General features: G+C 40.3%; 1 protein-coding gene across 1 annotated transcript in view; it reads left to right on the top strand.

Annotated features, from left to right (window-relative positions):
* The window catches only part of LOC120538740 (latent-transforming growth factor beta-binding protein 1-like), a 616227-nt gene that overhangs the window by 60737 nt on the left and 537429 nt on the right, over positions 1–18061 (top strand). The gene's annotated exons all lie outside the window — the stretch shown is intronic.

The raw sequence follows: 18061 nt of genomic DNA, 5'->3' as shown, positions 1-18061 counted from the left end.
TGAATTAATTACAAATATAAAACACAAAATACTGTAACAGTGAACACAAGGTGAGGCACAGTCGTCCATGGCCACTGAAACTGCATTTGGTAAGCCACACCGCCACACCACAGGAAAACGCAGACCCCTTCACTTTCTATACATTTTAAGGTGTTGCAGATTAAATTTTAAATGGATACATTTGTCATGTTTGCCCATCAGTCTGCACTATGATGAGAAAGTGAAAAATGTTTTCAGAATGGTCTGTAAATTTATTATGGAGATTACAATTGTAAAAGAATAAGTCAAAAAAAAAAAAAAAAAGTCACAGTTCTGGAGACCCCGGCCAGCTGGCCACTGACCCGCTCCTGGGCTTTCTGTATTGGAGTCTGTGCTGACCGTCCAATCAAATGAGAGAATCTTTCTGTCCAATGATGTTGTGGAAAAAACTTTCCTCCATTTTCAAGTAGTACGAGGGTGTTGTACCATTTTAGCCATCATGAATGTAGTGAGAAGTCAAGCAAAATGCCACTTTCTATTGGCTAACTAAAAGGATTACAATGTGCAAGCTTTCGAGGAAACTTCTATCTTGCCTGAAGAAGGGGCCTGAGTTGCCTCGAAAGCTTGCACATTGTAATCATTTTAGTTAGCCAACAGAAAGTGGCATTTTACTTTTCACCCCATTTTCAAAGAAGTCATTCACAGAGACCACATGAGAATGCCGAACAATTCTTTATTTGCACATCGATATGCACAAATGTTTCAGTCTGTGGAGTGAGCAATCAATATAATACGATACAATTAATTTGCTTTTCTCCTTTTCTGTTACCCTTACCTCATCTAATACATCACATCATCTGACTCTTAATATGCAGAATTCTGTCATCTTAACCAATCAACTACAGCCACCAGTAATTTCGTATACGTGTAGATTCTTCCATTATTCTGAACCTCGCTTTCTTAATAGGGCTGTCTTATGGGTTTTTCCCATTGATCGTAACACTGCTTTATAACAGGGGGGTTTGGGCTTCCTCATTGGTTTGTCCTCATTAGTCATTTCCTTCATTTTAACCTTGGGAAATCAAGTTGATAGTTTATGTACGATGATTGATAGACAGGAAAGGCACCATATAAAAGATAGATAGATAGACACTTTATTTATCCCAAGGGAAATTCACATACTTAAGATTTAAGCCATGTTCAGTTAACCCTTTAATTCCCTTCAGTCCTGTTGTAATTATTCATTGTTACAACTTCATTTAAGTATATACTGTAATAATTGGTAAAGATTATATAGTAACTAAAAATTCTATAATGATCAAAATGGTCCTTCATCTAAGATGACTTTTCCACATGCAGAAAAGCAGCCTGGCAGTAGAGCAGTGGTACCAAGTGCCAGATCCGTTTACTGAGAAGAGAAACTGAATGGAGGAGGTTAGTAATGGTTTAAAAATATTGTGATACTTACATTTCTGTACAAATGAGTGACAAACAGAGATGCAGTATGCACAGCTAATCAGCAGCTCTAGTCGAGGTATGTGAGAATAAAGTCGTGAGTCTTTAGGCGTGATATCAAAGCTGAGACGGAAGGGACACCTCTTATATAGGGTGGCTCATGAAAAAGTGGCCTGCCTCCACTGAGACAACTGCATTACGTGGTGAAGAGAAAAATGATCAAATTTGGTACTCACATTTACAGAAGATGCTGAAAGTGATCTCCTTGTGCCCATTTGAGCATGTTCATGCACACTTTGCAACGTCATGGGATCGATTCTCTGTATCGCATTTTCAGTGTTCAACTTTAGTTCATTTACAGTCCGCGGATTTGTCTCATACGCACAGCCCTTTAAATGACCCCACAAGAAATAGTCGCACGTTAATAAGTCTGGCGATCGTGCTGGCCATAAACCCTTGCTCATAATCCTTTCGTTAATGAAATGCTCCCAAATAGTAGCCATAGATATGTGTGAAGTATGGCAAGTCGCACCATCTTGCTTCAGTACACTGCCACCACAAAAGTGGTTTCCAGTGGTCAAACAGCAACGAAACAAGGCAGGCAACACGACTGCAGCCACCTATCTGGCGGTAGACAAGATGGGAGTCATCTCAGTGAAGGCGGGCCACTTTTTCATGGGCCGTCCTGTTTTAAAAGGCAGGCTTTGTTATGGGATGCACTCCACCTGCTGGAGTCCAGAGCTTGAGCTTCTGTGAATAGCCAAGTTTCCCTTTGGGATACATAAAACACTATCTCTTAATCTATCTTATAGTCTACTGATGAAACCAAATGGAATCTTTTGGGAATATCTACAATATTTATACTCTTGATGTGCAGGTTAGTTACATTTCAGTTCTGTTTTGTTGTCATATATACATACAGTGCTACAATGAAGTTCTTTCTTGCATGTCACCCACAGAATAGTGACAGCACAACAATAGTAGTCACAGTAGTGGTGTCCCATACAGGGCTGGTTCTTGCATTTTTTTCTGCTACTGGTAGCCTTGTCTATTTTCATCCCCTACGCTGAAATGAGTGGGATTATAAAGTAGTTGTACGGTTGAATGTAAGGAAAGTTTTGCAGGAGAAAAGTCAAACTGGCTATCTGCTAGGTCACTAGTTCCATGTCTTTGCAGACCTCAGTATTTTTATTACTTTAGTTGTTTTCTGTCTGTGCCCTCTTGTTGTTGTTAAAGAACCCATTTTAATGTAACAACTAACATCCACCTAACTAATTCCTTTCATAACTTAAAACACTTAAATCATGTAATTCCTCCATCTCCACTTAATTTATCTCAGAAGATTCAAACCATTCCATCTTTCCTTGTTGTCTGCCATCATGGAATCAGTCTAATTCCACTTCTTTAAACTTACCTTAATACTTTAATGGCCTACATGTGAAATGGAAATGAGAACTGAAGTGCTTTTTCACTTACACTCTTTCAAGTGCATTAAATATCTGTCTGTCTGTCATATAGTGCCTTTCCTATCCCTCTCTCTCTCTCTCTATTATATAGTGCCTTTTCTAACTCTCCCTTTATGTCTATAATATGGTGCCTTTCCTATCTCTCTCTGTTTCCATCTCTGTCTTTTATATATTGCCTTTCCTATCTCTCTCTCTCTCTCTCTCTCTGTCTATTATATAGTGCCTTTCCTATCTCTCTTTTATTCTCTATCTCTCTGTCTATTATATAGTGCCTTTCCTATGTCTCTATCTGTCTATAATATAGTGCCTTTCCTATCTCTCTCTCTCTCTCTGACTATTATATAGTAACTTTCCTATGTCTCTATCTATTATAAAGTGCCTTTCCTATCTTTCTCTTTATTTCTATCTCTCTGTCTATTATATAGTGCATTTCCTATGTCTCTATCTATCTATTATATAGTACCTTTCCTATCTCTCTCTTTCTCTGTCTATTATATAGTGCCTTTCCTATCTCTCTCTGTCTATAATATAGTGCCTTTCCTATCTCTCTCTCTCTCTCTATCTCTCTGACTATTATATAGTGCCTTTCCTATGTCTCTATCTATTATATAGTGCCTTTCCTATCTCTCTCTCTCTTTCTATCTATTATATAGTGCCTTTCCTATGTTTCTATCTATCAACTATATAGTGCTTTTCCTATCTCTCTATCTCCCTCTCTGTCTATTTTATAGTGTCTTTCCTATCTCTCTCTCTCTATCTCTCTATCTATTTGCGAGTGAATGCAGACAGAGGCCATTTATCTGTTCTTATCCTCTTAGATCTGAGTGCTGCATTTGACACCATTGATCATAATATTCTTAGAAATCACCTTAGTCAATGGGTGGGCCACTCTGACAGTGTCTTAAATTGGTTTGAATCCTACCTGACAGAGAGAAAATTCTTTGTTAGTTGTGGTAATCACATCTCAAAGACACATGCTGATGACACACAGCTATACTTATTAATAGCACCTGATGACCCTGATTCTATTGATTCACTAACACGATGTCTGACTTGTATCTAAGAATAGATGAAGAGTAACTTTCTCAAGTTAAATAAAGAGAAAACTGAAATCTTAGTGATCAGCAATAGTGGATTCAATGAGGTTATCAGAAATAAACTTCATGCATTAGGATTAAAAGTCAAGACGGAAGAAAAAAAAAATTTAGGGGTAACTGTTGACTGTAATCTGAATTTTAAATCACATATTCATCAAACCACTAGGACAGCATTTTTTCACTTAAGAAACACAGCAAAAGTTAGACCGCTTATATCACTGAAAGATGCTGAGAAATTAATTCACGCGTTTGTTTTCAGTCGACTAGATTACTGTAACGCACTCCTCTCAGGACTACCCAAAAAAGATATAAATCGTTTGCAACGAGTGCAGAATGCAGCTGCTAGAATCCTAACTAGGAAAAGAAAATCCGAACACATTTCTCCAGTTTTGATGTGACTACATTGGTTTAGGTTTAGGTTTAGGTTTAGTTTATTTATATAGCACATTTACAACAGCCACACGACTGACCAAAGTGCTGTACATTTAGAAACATCAACATAAAATAGAAATATACGATTTAGCCAAAAGAAGCACAGCAGAAACACATAAAAATAATTTGTATAAATATATCTATACACATACATATATCTACACATACACACATTAAGGTAGGCAAAATAAAGCCTAGTAAGCCAGAGAAAACAGATGTGTTTTTAAAATAGATTTAAAAATAGTCAGACTGGGAGCCATTCGGATTTCAATTGGCAGATCATTCCAAATACGAGGCCTAATTACCGAGAAAGCACGGTCACCTCTACGCTTGAGTCTGGAGTGTGGAATTAAAAGAAGGTTCTGATCACAGGATCTCAAACTTCTCAGGGGGGTATATTGGTGAAGCAATTCAGATAACTAGATGGGTGCTTGTTGGTGCAGTGTTTTAAAAACAAATAATAAGATTTTAAAATGTATTCTGAATTGAACAGGCAACCAATGAAGGGACTTCAGAAGCGGAGTCACATGATCCATTTTTTTCTTTTTTAAAAGAAATTTAGCAGCTGCGTTCTGGACCAATTGAAGACGGGCAATTTGGGATTTGGAGATGCCATAATAGAGAGAGTTGCAATAGTCGAGGCGAGATGTAATAAAAGCATGTATGGCCATCTCCAGGGTCTTGACAGTGAGATAAGATTTAATTTTTGCAAGCGTGCAAAGCTGATAAAAGCTCGATCCGATCACGGCAGAGACATGTTTGTCAAGTTTTAATGAGTCATCTAACAGGACACCCAGATTCCGAACCTGTGAAGACCTGAAAGCTGATAATGGTCCCAGGTCAAATTCCGGGGCCTTCATATGTTCAGAAGGGCCGAAGACTATCACCTCAGTCTTCTCTTCATTTAAAGATAAGAAGTTTTGGGATAGCCAAGATTTAACTTCATCTAAACAAGATAACAAGGCATTCATAGCCAGGGGATCATTTTTCTTAAAAGGTAAATAAATTTGTGTGTCATCAGCATAAAGGTGAAATGATACCCCATGTTTTCTAAAAATAGAGCCTAGAGGTAGCATATACAGAGAAAATAAAGTGGGAGACAACACAGAGCCTTGAGGAAGACCACAGGAGAGAGAGGACATCGAGGAGGAGAAGTCTCCTAGCCTAACCACGTAATTCCTGTCAGATAAAAATGACTGAAACCATTTTAAAACTGTGCCAGAAAGACCCACCCAGGACTCTAGTCTATTTAGTAATATCGAATGATTAATAGTGTCGAAAGCGGCTGATAAATCTAATAGAACAAGGACCACAGAATCCCCCGTATCAGTGGCTAAAAAGATGTCATTTAACACTCTCAAGAGGGCTGATTCGGTATTGTGGGCCACCTTGAAACCAGGTTGAAAATGCTCAAACAAATTGTTTAAAGCAAGAAAAGATTGAAGTTGGAAAAACACAATCTTTTCCAAAACCTTAGAAAGAAACGGTAGGACCGAGATAGGGCGATAGTTTTTTAAAACTGACAAATCGAGTGAAGGCTTCTTAAGGAGGGGAGTAACAGTAGCCACTTTCAAATTCGAAGGAACCACGCCTGTTGAGAGGCACTTATTAAAAAAGGACGCTAGGCCCGGTCCGATCGAATCAATGATTTGTATTAAAAATCTAGGATGGATAGCGTCATATGGAGAGGAGGATGGCTTCAGTTTAGCAATAGTATCTTTGAGTGACTGTATAGAAGCTGTTTCAAAAGTATCCCAAAACATAGACAACGGCAGAGGAGCAGGCTGCTTGGTAGAGAAGATATGGGCTCCCAGACCAGGTTTACTTACTTTGTCTTTAAAAAATCTCAAGAAGCTTTCACAAAGGGCAACAGAAGCAACTGACCCAGTGTGTACCGGGGGACTGACAACAGAATTAATAACCGAAAACAAGACCTTAGGTCTAGACTGATTATGCAAAATTAAATTAGAAAAATAGCTTGCCTTAGCTGATTTGGCAGCTCTCTGATAGGCCGATAACAACAATAACAACATTTATTTATATAGCACATTTTCATACAAACAGTAGCTCAAAGTGCTTTACCTATTAAAGAATAGAAAAATGAAAGACATAATTATAAAAAATAAATCAACATTAACATTGAATAAGAGTAAGGTTCAATGGCCAGGGGGGACAGAAAAACAAAAACTCCAGACGGCTGGAGAAAAATAAAATCTGTAGGGATTCCAGACCATGATACCGCCCAGTCCCCTCTGGGCATTCTACCTAACATAAATGAAACAGTCCTCTTTGGATTTAGGGTTCTCACGGAAGGGCTTGATGATGATGATGGTCACGTAGACTTCTTCCTTTTAATCCGTCCATCATTGTTGGAGCATCATGAAGCTTTGAGTAGGTGGAGGTGGCGCAGGCCACCACCACAAAGAAACCGGAAAAAGAAACAGAAAGAGAGTAGGGTCAGTACGGATTTTAGAGCCACCATGAATAGTTGTTATGATGAATTGAACATACAGAGTATCAGGATTAAGTTAAATTAAGTTAAATTGAAGTTATAAAAAGGCCATGTTACAGTAATGTGTTTTCAGCAGTGTTTTAAAGTGCTCTACTGTATCAGCCTGGCGAATTCCTATTGGCAGGCTATTCCAGATTTTAGGTGCATGACAGCAGAAGGCCGCCTCACCACTTCTTTTAAGTTTTGTTCTTGGAATTCTAAGGAGACACTCATTTGAGGATCTGAGGTTACGATTTGGAATATGAGGTGTCAGACATTCCGATATATAAGATGGGGCGAGATTATTTAAGGCTTTATAAACCATAAGCAGAATTTTAAAGTCAATTCTGAATGACACAGGTAACCAGTGTAGTGACGCTAAGACTGGTGTGATGTGTTCTGATTTTCTTTTCCTAGTTAGGATTCTAGCAGCTGCATTCTGCACTCGTTGCAAACGATTTATATCTTTTTTGGGTAGTCCTGAGAGGAGTGCATTACAGTAATCTAGTCGACTGAAAACAAACGCGTGAACTAATTTCTCAGCATCTTTCAGTGATAAAAGAGGTCTAACTTTACTTATGTTTCTTAAGTGAAAAAATACTGTCCTAATGATCTGATTAATATGTGATTTAAAATTCAGATTACAGTCAACAATCACCCCTAAGCTTTTTACCTCCGTCTTGACTTTTAATCCTAATGTATCCAGTTTATTTCTAATAGCCTCATTGTATCCATTATTGCTGATCACTAAAATTTCAGTTTTCTCTTTATTTAACTTGAGAAAATTACTATTCATCCATTCTGAGATACTAGTCAGACATTGTGTTAGTGAATCAATAGAATCGGGGTCATCAGGTGCTATTGATAAGTACAGCTGTGTGTCATCAGCATAACTGTGGTAGCTCACGTTGTGCCCTGAGATAATCTGACCTAACGGTCAGACGATAGACTATCTTTGAACAGCTGTAGAGAAATGTGTAACCTGTCTTTTTTCCACTTACGCTCAGCCTTTCTACAATTCTGCCTTAGTAGCCGAGTCTCTGCAGAATGCCACACTTCAGATTTAGGTTTGAGCTTAAGAGGTTTAAAAGGTGCAGTTTCATTCATTACATCAAGCCAGGCATTTTGTAACAGACTGAGATGTTCGTCTGCATCCAAGTCTGATAATGGAGAATCCAACAGTAGATGAGAGCAAAGCTTTGTAAAACACTAAACTGAGGTGAGTATACCCTAGTCAGAGATGTCACTTTAGAAGAAGCATAAGGAAGGCTAGGAAGACACATAGAAAATAAAACAGGCTTGTGATCAGAGAGCATATAGTCCGAGACAATAACATCAGTAATAACAACTCCATAAGAGAGAATGGGGTCAAGAGTATGTCCATGAATGTGAGTGGGACTTTTAACCCACTGTGTCAGATTAAAAGCCCCGATTAGATTAAGAAATTCCCTTGAGAGAGGGTTTGACTGACAACAAACATGAACGTTAAAATCGCCCATCAATAAAAATCGATCAAATTTAGTAACAATATTACCAATAAAGTCAGTGAATTGCTGAAGAAAGTCCTTATCTGAGTGAGGAGGACGGTAAATCAGCCCTAGGCAGATAGGACCGTTCCAGTCGAGGTGAATAAGTTGAGCTTCAAAGCTGGTATAAATATCCGGAGAGATTGAGGAACACTGCGCACAGTGAGAGTTTTTCAAAACAGTCGCTAGCCCACCCCCACGTCCGGTTTGGCGGGGGGAATTAAAAAATGTACAGTCTACCGGGACAAACTCAGCGAAGGGGGCAAGATCACCACATTTAATCCATGACTCAGTAATGAACATAAAATCCAGATTTTGCGAGGAGAAAAAGTCATTCAACAGAAATGTCTTGTTTACTGCTGAGCGAGCATTAATTAAAACCGTTTTAGGTGAAGGAACAGCGTCGGGTAAGAGAGAGACTCTACACAGCGGCCGTAGCGTACCTGAGTCAACTCCAGATCTGCGGAGATAGTGGCCGATCCGAGGGAGTCCAAGCCGGGGGGTAGAGGGTGAGAACAGGGGAAGAGCAGGTCGAAGCCACCGGTGTGCCTGGTCCACGAGACGCCAAATCACAGAGCCACCTTGTAGCGGCTCGGAAAACGGGCTTGTAATACAGCCCGCATGCAGGCGGGCTTTCAACTTGATCGCGAATCCTCCCCTGCATCCACGTTTCCTCCTGCGCTTCCTCCGAAGAATGTTTAAAGGCCAGCGGCGAATACAGTCCGGAATGACAATTTTGAAATTCTCATGTTGTTTGTTAAAAACACACTCCATCTCCGACTTGTGAAAATTAAAAAGAGTTGATCGAATATCCAAGAGAAACTGACGATCATAGACTATAAGGGCACTACAGTTTGAATACAGTGCACTCAACCAAGCTATCAGGCAGTAGAGCAGTAGACGGCATGCCGACACAGGCGCCATCTTTTCTTCTCTCATTGGTTACCTGTGTCATTGGTCATGTGGTTTATAAAGCTTTAAATAATCTCGCCCCATCTTATATAGGAGTTGTGGGGAGTGGCTGGGACACGTCTCTGTGGAAGGAATGCAAGGGTAAAATGCAAGCAGCATAACACACAGAAATCCTGGAGGACAACTTTTTTTTCCATGTCTCCAAAATCCATACTAACCCCTACTTTCTCTGCTGTTCTCTTTCCTGTTTTCTGTGGTGGCGATCTGTGCCACCACCACCTAATCAGGGCACCATGCAGTCCCTCGATTGATGGATAAAAGGCCAGAGGTCCACATGACCATCATCATCTAATTCTTCCATGTGAAGCCTGAAAACCATGAGGACTGATTGAGATCATTGATTTTAGGTAGAATGCCCAGTGGGGGTTTGGTGGTCTTGTGGCCTCAGAACTCCTGCCATCTGGAGTTTCTTTTGTTTTTTTCCATCTTCCTTGGCCATTGGACCTTACTTTATTCCTTGTTAATTTGTATTGCCAAATGTTTATATATTTTTTTCTTTCTTCATCTTAAGCTGAATTTTAAATCGCATATTCATCAGATCACTAGGACAGAATTTTTTCACTTAAGAAACATAGCAAAAGTTAGACCTCTTATATCATTGAAAGATGCTGAGAAGTTAATTCACCCTTTTGTTTTCAGTCGACTAGATTACTGTAACGCACTCCTCTCAGGACTACCCAAAAAAGACATGAATCACTTGCAACGAGTGCAGAATGCAGCTGCTAGAATCCTAACTAGGAAAAGAAAATCCGAGCACATTTCTCCAGTTTTAATGTCACTACACTGGTTACCTGTGTCGTTCAGAAATGACTTTAAAATTCTACTTATTGTTTATAAATCCTTAAATAATCTCACCCCATCTTACATATCGGAATGTCTGACACCTTAAATTCCAAATCGTAACCTTAGATCCTCAAATGAGTGTCTCCTTAGAATTCCAAGAACAAAACTTAAAAGAAGTGGTGAGGCGGGCGTCTGCTGTTATGCACCTAAAATCTGGAATAGCCTGCCAATAGGAATTCGCCAGGCTGATACAGTAGAGCACTTTAAAACACTGCTGAAAACAGATTACTTTAACATGGCCTTTTTATAACTTCAATTTAACTTAATTTAACTTAATCCTGATATTCTGTATGTTCAGATCATAATAACTATTCATGGTGGCTCAAAAATCCGTACTGACCCCTACTCTCTCTCCTATTTCTTTTTCCGGTTTCTTTGTGGTGGTGGCGCAGGCCACTTCCACCTACTCAAAGCATCATGATGCTCCAACAATGATGGACTGAAAGCCAGAAGTCTACGTGACCATCATCATTAAGTTCTTCCTTGAGAACCCTAAATCCAAAGAGGACTGTTTCATTTATGTTAGGTAGAATGCTCAGAGGGGACTGGGCGGTCTCATGGTCTGGAATCCCTACAGATTTTATTTTTTTCTCCAGCTGTCTGGATTTTTTTTTTTCTGTCCACCCTGGCCATTGGACCTTACTCTTATTCTATGTTAATTAATGTTGACTTACTTTATTTTCTTACTGTGTCTTTTATTTTTCTATTCTTCATTATGTAAAGCACTTTGAGCTACATTTTTTTTGTATGAAAATGTGCTATATAAATAAATATTGTTGTTGTTGTTATTATATAGTGCCTTTCTCCTCTCTCTCTCTCTCTCTGTCTCAGGTGCCCTTCCATTCTGTCTGTCTGTCTGTCAGCCTGCCTGTTTTGTTAGTTACATTAGTAACTAAGTAAAATTAAATGTCTGTCTGTCTGCTCCCTATTTAATCCTACTCCCTGTGACTGATCTGGACCAAATTTTGCATCTTTACTTTGTACGACGATGCAGATGAGACAGACTATTTTGGAACCCAAAATTTTGTTCCATGGTACTCAGTGCTGGCTCTGAGCAAGTGAAACATCCAAACAGACTGAAGCCAGACTAGCAGGCAACATGACAATAGCGTAACTTGACTTACCCACCAACACGCGTGCTGTTTCTATCTACCATAATGTAAAATGAAGTCCTGTATGCTTTTGCAGGGGTGTGTTGGGTGAGGCTCGATCAAGAGTGCAGCACAGCAACAAAGAAGAATGAAAGGGTTGTAGTTTAACTCCTATTTTGTCATCTTTTCTTCCTAATTTAAGCTTCATGAACTGTTCACCTTGAACGAAGAGAATACGTCGGACATTACAGGGTTCGTGGTTACTACCCAGCAAGGATTTATTGCAATTCTGCGCCCAATGCAAACAAATTCTCAACTTATGACAGCAGAGATTTTAACAGAGAGGCAGTAAGGGTGATCGGTGGTACAGCTAGCAATAATAAACAGGATCATCATTTAAAAAACACATAAATCTTTGCTTTCTTTCCTTAACCCATTCTACAACTATTCCCGGGCAAAGCTGGGTACTTCGGTTAGTTTTAAAAATTAAAAAATGTAACTTTTGGCCATCTCCAAGTATTGTTGGTTGAGCTTAAGCCATTTCTGCCCCCTTGTGTTTAAAGCTTTTCTTTCTTCTTTCTTATCCCTGCAGCAAAATAGTTTAGCATTTTAGATCTGGCTTGGCAATGGACATGACAGTCAATTGACGTTGATAAATTCAAAGCACACAGCACAGCAAATTATTGTTAAATTATCATAGTAGATTATTATCATAGTATATGTAAAATTGCACAGATACTCAGTGAAATATTTACATTTTTGTATTCAGCAGCGTGGAAACAGCATTGTAAAATAACATTCACAAACCGGCTCAATCCAGTTCAGAATAGTGGGGGCCAGAGCCTATCTATGGGAGCATCAGGCACAATCTTGAACAATGAAGGACCCATTCAACCAAGCATACACAAGACATGCAGGGGCCAGTTTAGAGCCCCCAACTAACCTACCCAGCGTGCCTTTCTGCAAATGTGAGACGGAACCAAGAGAATCCAATGTGACCAACTCCACACGGGCAACAACTAGGCCTGGGGTTCAAAAAACAGGAGGAGGCAACATGAATCACTGTACTGTCATGCCATGTCAAAGGCAATTATTTGGATTGTTCAGAATTTATACTGCTTAGTGTGACATTAATATATGAAGTCTGGGTTTCAAATAACATTTCTTAGTAGTCACTCTACAGTGCCTATAAAAAGTATTTACCTCTTTGGAAGTTTTTACTCTTTATTGTTATACTGTGTTGAATTGCAGAGGATTTCATTTGTCTTTTTTGACATTGATCAACAGAAAAAGAATTTTCAAAGTCAAAAGAGCTCTCTTCGAAGTGATCTAAATAAATTGTAAATGTAAAAACAAAGTAATTGATTGTGTAAGTATTTACCTTCACATCAATATTTACTTGACAGCCTTGAGTCAGAGTGCTCAGTTCTCTCATTCTCTCAGCTCTGCACATCTGCACACCGCCATTTCTCCCCATTCTTCTTGCTCTGTCAGGCTGCATGTTGATTGTGAGTGAACAACCTTTATAAAGTTCAGCCACAAATTCTTAATTGCACTGAGATCGGCCACTCCAGGACATTAACATTGGTGTTTTGAAGACATTGCCGTGTAGCTTTGGCATTATGTGTGGAGTTGTCATGTTGCTGGAAAACAAATCTTCTACCAAGGTGAAGGTTTCTTGCAGACTGCATTACAACAACAACATTTATTTCTGTAGCACGTTTTCATACAAATGAAGCTCAAAGTGCTTTACAAGATAACAACAACATTTATTTATATAGCACATTTTCATACAAAAAATGTAGCTCAAAGTGCTTTACATAATGAAGAATAAAAAAATAAAAGACACAGTAAGAAAACAAAATAAGTCAACATTAATTAACATAGAATAAGAGTAAGGTCCGATGGCCAGGGTGGACAGAAAAAACAAACAAAAAAAAAACTCCAGACGGCTGAAGAAAAAAATAAAATCTGTAGGGATTCTAGACCATGAGACCGTCCAGTCCCCTCTGGGCATTCTACCTAACATAAATGAAACAGACCTCTTTGTATTTAGGGTTCTCACGGAAAGACTTGATGATGATGGTCTTCTGGCTTTTAGTCCATCAATGTTGGAGCATCATGATGCTTTGAGTAGGTGGAGGTGGCGCAGGCTGCCACCACAAAGAAACCAGAAAAATAAACAGAAGAGAGAGTTGGGGTCAGTACAGATTTTAGAGCCACCATGAATAATTATTATGAGGAAATTGAACATACAGAGTATCAGGATTAAGTTAAATTGAAGTTATAAAAAGGCCATGTTAAAGTAATGTGTTTTCAGCAGTGTTTTAAACTGCTCCACTGTATCAGCCTGGTGAATTCCTATTGGCAGGCTATTCCAGATTTTAGGTGCATAACAGCAGAAGGCCGCCTCACCACTTCTTTTAAGTTTAGTTCTTGGAATTCTAAGGAGACACTCATTTGACGATCTGAGGTTATGATTTGGAATTTAAGGTGTCAGACATTCCGATATATAAGATGGGGTGAGATTATTTAAGGATTTATAAACCATAAGCAGAATTTTAAAGTCAATTCTAAAAGACACAGGTAACCAGTGTAGTGACATCAAAACTGGAGAAATGTGCTCGGATTTTCTTTTCCTAGTTAGGATTCTAGCAGCTGCATTCTGCACTCGTTGCAAGTGATTTATGTCTTTTTTGGGTAGTCCTGAGAGGAGTGCATTACAGTAATCTAGTCGACTGAAAACAAAAGGGTGAATTAACTTCTCAGCATCTTTCAATGAAATAAGAGGTCTAACTTTTGCTATGTTTCTTAAGTGAAAAAATTCTGTCCTAGTGATCTGATGAATATGCGATTTAAAATTCAGCTTAAGATGAAGAAAGAAAAAATATATAAACATTTGGCAATACAAATTAACAAGGAATAAAGTAAGGTCCAATGGCCAAGGAAGATGGAAAAAAACAAAAGAAACTCCAGATGGCAGGAGTTCTGAGGCCACAAGACCACCCAACCCCCACTGGGCATTCTACCTAAAATCAATGATCTCAATCATTCCTCATGGTTTTCAGGCTTCACATGGAAGAATTAGATGATGATGGTCATGTGGACCTCTGGCCTTTTATCCATCAATCGAGGGACTGCATGGTGCCCTGATTAGGTGGTGGTGGCACAGATCGCCACCACAGAAAACAGGAAAGAGAACAGCAGAGAAAGTAGGGGTTAGTATGGATTTTGGAGACATGGAAAAAAAAGTTGTCCTCCAGGATTTCTGTGTGTTATGCTGCTTGCATTTTACCCTTGCATTCCTTCCACAGAGACGTGTCCCAGCCACTCCCCACAACCCCTCCACCCCACCACATAGACTGAAGCAGCAACCACCAAAGTGCTTCATGGTAGGGAGGGATGGTGTGTTTGTAATAAGGTGCAGTGTTCGAACAAGGTGTTTAGTCTGATTGCCGAAAAGTTCAGTTTGGATCACGTCTTACTGTAGAACCATCTTCCAGCTGGCTTGAGGGATTCTCATGTACCTTCTGACAAATTCTAGCTGAGGTGTCCTGTGTGTTTCTTCTCTTTGCAACTTTCAAATAAAGCTGAGACTGATTGTCTTCCCATTCCATCAGTCTTTTCCACTGTAGCTTGTAACTCTTTCAAAGTTCTGAGAGATCTCTTGGTGGCCTCCCTTACTCATATTCTTCTTGCACAATTACTCAGGTTTTATGGGTGGTCTGTTCTAGCAGATTTCCAGCTTTGTCACATTCTTTCTATTTCCTCACGATTGGTTTAACTGGATATTCACTGAGTTGGACTTTTTATTGTCTCCATCCCCTGACTTGTAGGTTTCACAAGACTTGCTTGGAATGTTCTTTTGTCTTTATTGTGTAGGTTAGCCCAACTCAGCCACAGGGGATGCCCAAACCAGTGTGTTTTTTTGTTCCGGTCCCAAGCACGGATAAATGGGGAGGGTTACATCAGGAATGGCATCCGGTGTAAAATTTTGCCAAATCCATATGCGGACAACAATACAAATTTCCATACCGGATCGGTCGTGCCCCAGGTTAACAACGACCGCTCCCAGTACTGTTAGCCAACAGGGTGCTGGCGGAAATTGGGCTACTGTTGGCAGAAGAAGGGGGAGACGTGTCCAGAGGCAGGATGAGAGAAGGAAAGTATAGAGAGTGGACCTGAGGGTAGGAACTTTGAATGTTGGCAGTATGACTGGTAAGGGGAGAGAATTTGCAGATATGATGGAGAGAAGGAAGGTTGGATATATTGTGTGCAAGAGACTAAATGGAAGGGAGTAAGGCCAGGTGGATCGGAGGTGGATTCAAATTGTTCTATCATGGTGTGGATGGGAGGAGAAATGGAGTAGGAGTTATTCTGAAGGAACAGTATGTCAAGAGTGTTTTGGAGGTGAAAAGAGTGTCAGACAGAGTAATGATTATGAAGCTGAAAATTGGAGGTGTGATGATGAATGTTGTTAGTGCATATGCTCCATAAGTTGCGTGTGCAATGGATGAGAAACAAGATTTTTGGAGTGAGTTGGATGAAGTGAACAGCATACCCAAGGGACAGAAAGTGGTGATTGGAGTTGATTTCAATGGGCATGTTGGTGAAGGAACAGTGGAGACGAGGAGGTGATGGGTAGGTATGGTGTTAAGGAGAGGAATGAAGAAGGTCAGAGGATAGTGGATTTTGCCAAAAGGATGGACATGGCTGTGGTGAATACGTATTTTAAGAAGAGGGAGGAACATAGGGTTACATACAAGAGTGGAGGAAGATGCACACAGGTAGATTACATCCTATGCAGAAGAGTTGATCTGAAGGAGATTGAAGACTGCAAAGTGGTGGCAGGGGAAAGTGTAGTTAAGCAGCATAGGATGGTGGTCTGTAGGATGATGTTGGAGATCAAGAAAAGAGTGAGGGCAGAGCCAAGGATCAAATGGTGGAAGTTGAAAAGGAAGACTGCAAGGTTGAGTTTAGGGAGAGGTGAGACAGGCACTGGGTGGCAGTGAAGAGTTACCAGACAGTTGGAAAACTACAGCAAATGTAGTAAGGGTGACAGGAAGAAGGGTGCTTGGTGACATCTGGAAAGAGGAAGGAGGAAAAAGAAACCTGGTGGGGAATGAGGAAATACAGGAGAGTATACAGAGGAAGAGGATGGCAAAGAAGAAGTGGGATAGTCAGAGAGATGCAGAAAGTAGACAAGAGTACAAGGAGATAAGGCAAGGTGAAGAGAGAGGTGGCGAAGGCTAAAGAAAAGGTGTATGATGAGTTGTATGAGAGGTTGGACACTAAGGAGGGAGAAAAGGACCTGTACCGATTGGCTAGACAGAGGGACCGAGCTGGGAAAGATGTGCAGCAGGTTAGGGTGATAAAGGATAAAGATGGAAAGTACTCACAAGCAGGAGTGTGTGTTGAGCAGATGGAAAGAGTACTTTGAGAGGCTGATGAATGAAGAGAACGAGAGAGAAGAGGTTGGATGATGTGGAGATAGTGAATCAGGAAGTGCAACGGATTAGCAAGGAGGAAGTAAGGACAGCTATGAAGAGGATGTAAAATGGAAAGGCCATTGGTCCAGATGACATACCTATGGAAGCATGGAGGTGTTTAGGAGAGATGGCAGTGGAGTTTTTAACCAGATTGTTTAATGGAATCTTGGAAAGTGAGAGGATGCCTGAGGAGTGGAGAAGAAGTGTACTGGTGCCGATATTTAAGAATAAGGGGGATGTGCAGGACTGCAGTAACTACAGGGGAATAAAATTGATGAGCCACAGCATGAAGTTATGGGAAAGAGTAGTGGAAGCTAGGTTAAGAAGTGAGGTGATGATTAGTGAGCAGCAGTATGGTTTCATGCCAAGAAAGAGCACCACAGATGCAATGTTTGCTCTGAGGATGTTGATGGAGAAGTTTAGAGAAGGCCAGAAGGAGTTGCATTGCGTCTTTGTGGACCTGGAGAAAGCATATGACAGGGTGCCTGAGAGGAGCTGTGGTATTGTATGAGGAAGTCGGGAGTGGCAGAGAAGTATGTAAGAGTTGTACAGGATATGTACGAGGGACGTGTTACAGTGGTGAGGTCTGCAGTAGGAATGATGGATGCATTCAAGGTGGAGGTGGGATTACATCAGAGATCAGCTCTGAACCCTTTCTTATTTGCAATGGTGATGGACAGGTTGACAGACGAGATTAGACAGGAGTCCCCGTGGACTATGATGTTTGCTGATGACATTGTGATCTGTAGCGATAGTAGGGAGCAGGTTGAGGAGACCCTGGAGAGGTGGAGATATGCTCTAGAGAGGAGAGGAATGAAGGTCAGTAGGAACAAGACAGAATACATGTGTGTAAATGAGAGGGAGGTCAGTGGAATGGCGAGGATGCAAGGAGTAGAGTTGGTGAAGGTGGATAAGTTTAAATACTTGGGATCAACAGTACAGAGTAATGGGGATTGTGGAAGAGAGGTGAAAAAGGGAGTGCAGGCAGGGTGGAATGGATGGAGAAGAGTGTCAGGAGTAATTTGTGACAGACGGGTATCAGCAAGAGTGAAAGGGAAGGTCTACAAGACGATAGTGAGACCAGCTATGTTATATGGGTTGGAGACGGTGGCACTGACCAGAAAGCAGGAGACAGAGCTGGAGGTAGCAGAGTTAAAGATGCTAAGATTTGCATTGGGTGTGACGAGGATGGATAGAATTAGAAATGAGGACATTAGAGG

The sequence above is a fragment of the Polypterus senegalus genome, chromosome 11 (assembly GCF_016835505.1).
Source record: "Polypterus senegalus isolate Bchr_013 chromosome 11, ASM1683550v1, whole genome shotgun sequence".
Lineage (NCBI taxonomy): Eukaryota > Metazoa > Chordata > Cladistia > Polypteriformes > Polypteridae > Polypterus > Polypterus senegalus.
Note: the sequence above shows the minus strand (reverse complement) of the source record. Positions and strands in the feature narration are given on the sequence as shown.